Source organism: Anarrhichthys ocellatus, unplaced genomic scaffold (assembly GCF_004355925.1).
Source record: "Anarrhichthys ocellatus isolate YVR2014 unplaced genomic scaffold, GSC_Weel_1.0 scaffold43, whole genome shotgun sequence".
Classification (NCBI taxonomy): Eukaryota; Metazoa; Chordata; class Actinopteri; order Perciformes; family Anarhichadidae; genus Anarrhichthys; species Anarrhichthys ocellatus.
Genome location: NW_022280073.1, coordinates 2,401,238 through 2,409,140, shown reverse-complemented (window position 1 = coordinate 2,409,140; position 7,903 = coordinate 2,401,238). Strand labels below are relative to the sequence as shown.

General features: G+C 42.3%; 1 protein-coding gene across 7 annotated transcripts in view; it reads left to right on the top strand.

Moving 5' to 3' along the window:
• Nucleotides 1-7,903, top strand: part of adgrb1a (adhesion G protein-coupled receptor B1a) — a 156,408-nt gene that overhangs the window by 93,329 nt on the left and 55,176 nt on the right. The window lies entirely within an intron of this gene.

Genomic DNA, 7,903 nt, shown 5'->3' with positions numbered 1-7,903 from the left:
GTGTGTGTGTGTGTGTGTGTGTGTGTGTGTGTGTGTGTGTGTGTGTGAGAGAGAGAGAGAGAGAGACGGGGCAGTCAAGAAAGAAAAAAGCAGAAATAGTGAACAGGAGTTGATTCATAAAACAGTGTTTACTGACATAAATCTGCAAAGCAAAGCACCCCGCTCAGACAAAGGCACGCAGAGATGCTGTATTTAATGTTGAGAATAAAACACGCAGGAGAATAACATCATTTTTCATCACGCACTGCTCAGCAGCTGTACAACGAAAAAGGCACGTCGTCTTCCATGAGGCCAGAGTTTGTTTCATAAATTGTTAATACAAAGCCCATCTGCCTTCATAATGTGCTGGTGCTGAATTGCAAACGGGAGCATTTCCATACTTATGTGTTGCTTACAGACAAAGTAAATCACACAACTCTGTGGTCCTACAGCAGGAGCGAACCGAGGAGAACGAGAATGTGTCTGAAAATGTTTCAAGTATAAGGATTTACCGCTCTCTTCCATTTCGTGTCATTATAAATTGAATATATAGGATTTATTTTAATCACACTCTGGAAACCAGTGCTTAATTGACACTTGAGAGCTCCTTCAAAACCTCAGCAGCAACAACAGTCTCTGGAAATATCTTTGATGATTTATCACTTGGAACTATCACTAAAAAGCTTACGATGTCCAGCCATATTCATAATTACAACTGAAAAACATTTATTCACAAATATGAATACAGAAATAAACAAATACTGTTGTGGTGTTTCCCCTTATAGTCCGCGGTTGTTTCTGGCAAGGCTTTCTTTTATTGGTGGCACTGTTGCAAACATTCCATATAGTGCAAATGCACTCAGCTGCAAAGCTTTCTGTTTGCGCTGTAATATCTTCAGCAATGTTTTGGCAATATCCTTTGTGACGGAGCAGGTAGCAGTTGCAAGTGAAGCGCAATTCACGGTGCCCTTATCCATTCTTTGTGAATTTGCCTATCAGTGTTCTCTTTATTAGGTACACCGAGCAGTCTAATGCGATCCAACACAGTGCTTCTGTCATAAAGATTACTTTTATGATGCTGGAAACATTCAGTTTTTGTTCACCCTGTTATAAAGGTTCATCAAATTGTATGTTCCAGCACATAATTAGTGATGGTCTTGCAGTGGACTGCATTTTAGTCAGAGGCGTTGTATGTATATATACTGTATGTGTGTCAATGGGAAGGACAACGCATTGGAAACACCTCTCAGCATAATGCAGTCCAATACCGCATCACCTCTGACTATGACCTCATTAATAAACATCATTGAACTGACACATTTCCGACTATTGTCCCCAGAAGCTGAGCATTATAAATGTTATGAAGGTAGAACAGGTGACTGATTGTATGTGTGTAAAACAAACAATAGAGAATACTGAAAGAACAATAGTACATTTAAATAAATTCATATTTTATTTGCACAGGCCAGATACTTTATCTGTAGAGAGGATATATGCCTGTGTGTGGTCGCTGCAGAACTTTCCCTCAAGCATTGGTACACCTTTACAACATTGTTTCTCACTCATGTTTAGCTGTATGTTGCCACGTAGCTTCCTTTTAATGGCAAGGTTCTGAGATATCAGTCTGTTTTCACCCTTCCAATACGATGGAGTTTAGTTTCTGGAGCGCAAATAACAGACATACCACATTTAGCCAGATAACATGGACAGCTTTCATTGGACCACTTCCTACCAAAGAAGCATTCCCTATGAAATCTGTGGCATGCTGCAGTTTATCCCGGTACGTGCAGTGGCAGCAGGTTAGGCAACATAGGAGCATTCCACCAGCTTGTCCTGGGAAATCCCTAGATGTTCCACAGGCCAGATGGAATACACAGTGTAATCTCGCCATAGTGTTCCGGGTCTGCCCTAAGGTCTTCTCCCAGGTGGACGTGCCCAGAACAGCTCCAAAGGCAGGGGGGTGCATGACGCGTTCTTATCAGATGCCCAGAGAGTGTCTCTCAGGGTGAGCCGAGCCGCCCTGAAAATGAAACTCATTTCAGCCGCTTGTATCCGAAGCCGTATTTCGATCACTCTCTCAAGCTTGTGGCCATTGGTGAGGGCAGGGATGTAGATTAAGGGCTAAATCCAGAGCTTTACCTTCAGGCTCAGCTCCTTCTTCATCACAACACTCTGGTACAAACGCCTGGATTACAGCTGCATATATGCTACAGTTAGTTCTTAAATGGTATTTTTCACAATTATTCTTAAATCATACTTCCATCCACATTCACATATATGAGTGGAGGCTGAAGTCCAAGGAGGATGGTCGTGTAATGCCCTCAGATTCAATGCTGGAGAGAAAGAGTTCATGGCATGAAGTTATATTTAAAACATCTTTTATCCAACTTCATTTCTGATCGTAACTACAAAACAGGCATTCATTTACAGAATTCAAACCCTTTAAATGCTCATTTCTTTGCAAAATGCAACTTCGGGGGTTGCAGTTCCCGACCTGTCATGGAAGCGTAGCACCCAACCTCTGATTCCACCTCAGGTTAACACTGTTAGCGCTGTTAGCGCTGTTAGCACCTTTAGCTGCAAGCCGCCGGCTCAGCCATCACCATGTTGAGAGCAGTTGAGATGTAATAGAAATGCTCCCAATCTCATGTATAGCACCTATAGGAATCGGAGGGTCTGTATTTTGGCAATGCAGTTTATTATAGACTTATTATAAAAGCTGATTTTGAACTTCCAAAATAACAAAAAGAAAAGAAAAGAAAAAAGCCAAAAATGTCCCCAGTGAGGCACAAGGATTACAAATGATTACAAACTATCGGTGGTACACACAAAAACATTGTCACTGAATATAATCTGGATTTTCTCCATCAAATGCATTATGATTTATTAAGAGCTAGTCTCCTGTCTGCATGGCAGGTGTTAGATACACAGTCTTCAGTAGCAGTATGGGTTATTTGTCAGTCGGGATGTTTTCGACCATTAAAGACAGCCCTGTACCGCTAGCATGCTAATGAGGCCGTCACTCCTAATCAGGATTCAACAGGAGCCAATCAGGAGCAATTAGAGGCGATCCCCCCCAGCTGGGAGATGTGTCTCTACGGTGGCAATGTCACACTAGCAGCCAGCCCTCTTTATGCATACAGCTTGGACCCGCATACATGGATTAAAACGGCTCTCTGATGCCTTGTTTGCACTGATTGATTGGTTCCCTTCTCATATCTCCAGAAATGTTGTGAAATACGCATTTTTCTCAGAATAAAACAAAACAAATGGCACGCTTTGTGGGCTACAAGAGAACGGAGATGATTGTGTTTTGTCTAATGCTTCTGAAATTGTAATGAAACAGTGTTACCCAGACCAAATACAATTTGCCTCCTCTTTGCAGTGTGCAGACATGCAACCGAACAACAATCACCTTCAATTCAATTTAGTGAAAGAAAGAAAATGAATTAAACGGGATCAGCTGAAATTGCAGCTTGATTTTTATTGAAAGTCCCGGTGAAACGTACGCTGGACTGCTGGAACGAAATATTTCAGGGATTTAAATCAAATCCTTTGCTTTTGACTGCGGCGATAAAAAGGAGGCGGGCTTAGAGTATTAGAGTATGGTTCAAGTTGCAGATTGATGGACGCATGGATGTCATGATATTATTAGCACTAGCTTACGTAAGTTAACATCATATTTTGTTTTACAAGAAGAAAAGATTATTGGATTTTTATATAAAAATAGGAAGAAATAGAATTTTCTTTTAATTTAAACATATATTTGTATGTGTGCACAGTATTACGGGAGATGTGATCTAAAAAGGTTAAAAAGGCTTTTTAGCTCTCGACTTTAAAGTACAAAAATATAAACTGTGACTGTGAAAAAAAAAAGTTTTTTCTCGTAGGCCCCTAATGAACGTTTACATGCAATGCAAACACCCTCACCTTAACTTAAAGGACCGTACTGTTGTGTTTGCAGTGTTCTAGCCCCGTAAACCACACGCAGGACACAACAAACACGTCTCCTGGTGAGGCTTTCTTTTCTTTTTTTACATTCATCCGTAACAGACCAGTGTTAAGTTGTGTCCATTTAATGATTTACTCAATTTTCATTTTTGCTGTTGGTATCCTGATTGTAACCTACACGTTGTGTAGACGTTAGAAAAAACAAAAAACTTCTATTTTCTCTGTTATTTTCCTCCGGTGTCTCTCCACATGGAGTCACACTCACACCGGTGGAGAACTAGTATTAAAAGTGCCCTGTGGAGGTCCTTGCAAATAATCACAAGTTATATTTGCATGCAGTGTTACTCACCAAAATGCATTGTGGGTATCTTTGAAGTCTGACATTTGTGGAGGACGTGTCCTTTCTCGTAAATCAAACATTGCTTACATCCACGTTTACCAGCTAGCAGTCTTCACAACCCTTGCTGGTGCATTGCAGCATGACTTGTGTTATTGTCACCTGTTGATCAGTAGAATAGTGCGAGACCACCCAAGTGCCTTCCCGTGCAAGTGCACTCGATAAACAAGACGGGGACCCACTCATAGAAAACACACTGAGGAGAGAAGGCTCCTCATTAAACAGGAAGCAGGACACAGCAAGGAGGCCAACAGACACCTCGTCTCCTCGGATGCTGTTTCCCTGCAATAATAAAGCAAACATATGTAATGATACAAGCCAAATGGATTCAGAGACAAAGTGTTTTATCTTCCCCTCCACATTCTGTTTTTGGTTAAAGCCTCCATTAAGAGGCAAGATGCCGCAAACGCTGATGATCAAAATAATACCTGACGGGGTGGCAAGAAGCAAGTTAAATTTGCATGATGTTTACCCCGTTCTCTGCACGCGCGTAACTGTTCGGAGGTAATACAGTATATAAGGCGGGCACAACTGCACGCTCACTTTTTAAATGAGCTTTTCTAGTCCACTTCCTCTCACCGCTAACTGGCCAAGAGGAGACGCCGCCGCTGCGAACTGAAGCGCGTCGAAGCAGGAATTAGACCGAGCCACGTCATGCGTTTCTGACTTCCCGCTTGTCATGAAATGTAGCTTTGCCCGTCGCGTTACACGTGACATGTCATGTGAGTGAAGAAGCCGCATGTGCACACTCACGCACAACAAGTGCAAACAGACAGTCAGCACATACACTGAACGATCAAATGTATATGGACAGATTGTTGGCTCTGAACCGTCTCTCACAGACACATAACGTATCGAATCACTAGTTAAAGTCCCTGCAGGCTTGCTCTTGTTGGGCACAGACAATCTGGCTGAGCATATTGGATGGGCCAGCCAAAGAGTGGATGAGCAGGACACATAATACTCCATCCTCCCCACACACTCACACACTCACACACATCTTACCCGGTTCCCCCCTGATGCCCATGGGAGCTCAGCTGTTGCCCTGGAGCTAGGCCTCTGCATGCTGCCTGGCACACTGCTTCCGTGCTCTTGTGCTGCCGATGTTGTGTTGCTGGAGCAGAAGAGCCGGATGTCTTCAGATGGCTCAGCAGATGGAGTTGTGTTTTTTTGGACTTTGACACTGCAGCCGGAAAGAGAGAGGCTTCTCGTCGCCCTGGGACTTTATCAGCCTTTATGTAGTCCGGCAATCTGAGTTTTGACAAATTTCTTCTGATGTTGGCACCGCTCTGTTGCTTCAAGACTGCAGCAGGGGGAGCTCACCCACAGAGAGCTGTCGAGAGCCACAGATCAATATTATCGGATAGATGTCCCACTGTAAGTACGTATGACGTCAGATGACCTGAGGGCAAAATGATGCAGACCCATCTCTCAAACTTATTTCATGTTTGCTCCGGCCAGGAGACAAGCTTCTCCTTGCTGCTCCGCCGGTCCCCGCTGGGAGCCAAAACCGGCACCACGCTGCTGGAGGTCCAGGCCGTATTGCTGGGCCCGCTGGAGGGAAGGGAGGCATGGCAGAACCAGAAAAGACTGTTTATTAAAATAAGAGTTTTTCTAAAGGGACTCTGGTGCACGGAAACGCTACCACTTTTGTGAACAGGCACCGCCAAAAAATCAACACGAAATGAAGTTCAACTAAATGCAGACCATATACACCACACTGCAAGGCAGATCATGGTCACGTCGCCATGGTGGGCCAATGAAGCACTGCGCTCCGATCAGAGACTTCATATCCTTTTCACCGTCCTTCAGCGGGGTTGTGGATGTGATGTCGACTCAGTCGAGTCAATCTCTTTGTCCAGCACTCCCGTCCACATCAAGATACTTTCATTCTACTCGCACCACAAACCAGTGGGTCCAGCAGAGTTTAAAGTCAAACTCAATCGTGTCCTACTCCTCGTACTATGGCTGACATTTAGCCATTTGTTGCATTTGCATTCTGTAATTGCTTCTCTACATTGTACTTTTCGTTGTTACTGGTGACGTTATCACAAAGGATTTAAACTGTGCACCTTTGGATTCACAGGACAAGATGCATGCACATACAGAAGACACCAGTTGTGTGTGTATTTGGATCATGAGTTCAGTACTACCATGTGGCATGTTGACTGCCCTCTTCAGTCTTCATTAAAACAAACATGATGCCAGAATCCTCCAGGGCCACAGTTTGTTTGGCTGTGCTGTAAACCATTACTCAGGTTGATTTTTTCTGTTGTATTTCTGACAGAGTAGTTGTTCAAACTGTGTTTGGCGCCCATAGCAGTTGATGTATGTGTGATTTTAGCCCAGCACTATACAAAGTGCCCTTTGTTAAGATAGAGAGACCCACAAACAGAGTTTATAGAAGGCAAGCCAAGGTCATTTATTTATAGAGCACTATTGATGCACAAGGCAATTTGAAGTGCTTTACAATGGAATAGAAATACATAAAACATATTCAACTTGACGTTAAAAAAAACTTTAAAACTGCATTTAAAAGACAGTAAAAAAAAAATAAAAGCAAATAACTACAATTAAGAATTAGGAACAAATTTAATTTTTGAAAAGCAATAAAAAAGTGTCTGTATAAAAGTGAGTGTTATGTTTGACTGCATGTATGGTCCACGTTTCCTGTCCTGCACAGTCCTATATGTTGGGCTGCACACCAACAGACCTCTCACACATGATGAAACTAACCACTGGTTTCTTTGTTGTTGTTTTTTACTACATCTACAATCATTCCTAAACTTTGTGTGTAAATTGCTTAAGCTTAAACATGCATTAATCTTAGTTTCATATAACTGTGCCATAAATATATATATATTTGTTGCCATAACCATAATGTTTCTCTGACTTTTAACTATACCATAGTTAAAACATGTTGGCACTGAAAGTAACATAACATAGAACTGTGTATAATCCAATTTTGAAGGTGTAACTTTGTTAAAATGGCGGCTTCTTCATGTTGGATGGTGTCACTACATGCATCTACCAAATCTATTTCCTCCCACAATATGGTGACAGTTCATGCAGACTGTTTCGATGCAGACTTTCCGGGAATACCGAAACACATTTGTGAAACGGAATGAAAGCACAATTTGCGATACATTTTTGGGAGACCTGGCTACAAGCACACAACAGTGATTCTTAAAGGTTGTCATCAATCAACGAGCAAAAGCACTTACAACCAAGTCCTTACTTAATTCCATTATGTTCCATTGGCCCATATAATACGATTTTGAAATAGTAGTTGTTGACATTGTTTTTGAACATAGGGTAAGAGTGAACCCATCACTGCAATTGTACAGAGCACATACTATGATGTGATGATATATGATGTCACTGTGACATCACGTTCATCCCATCTCCCTGAACACAATACCTCAGGAATGCTTTGTGACCTCAGGCAATAACTCAAGCATACAAATGAAATCAAATGATGACATTTTGCACAGACATGGATGTAAACTAAAACTTGACTGTTTGGTTGAGGCATACAACCACAAGGCGTTTATTCTAGGGGGGGGGAGGGGGGCA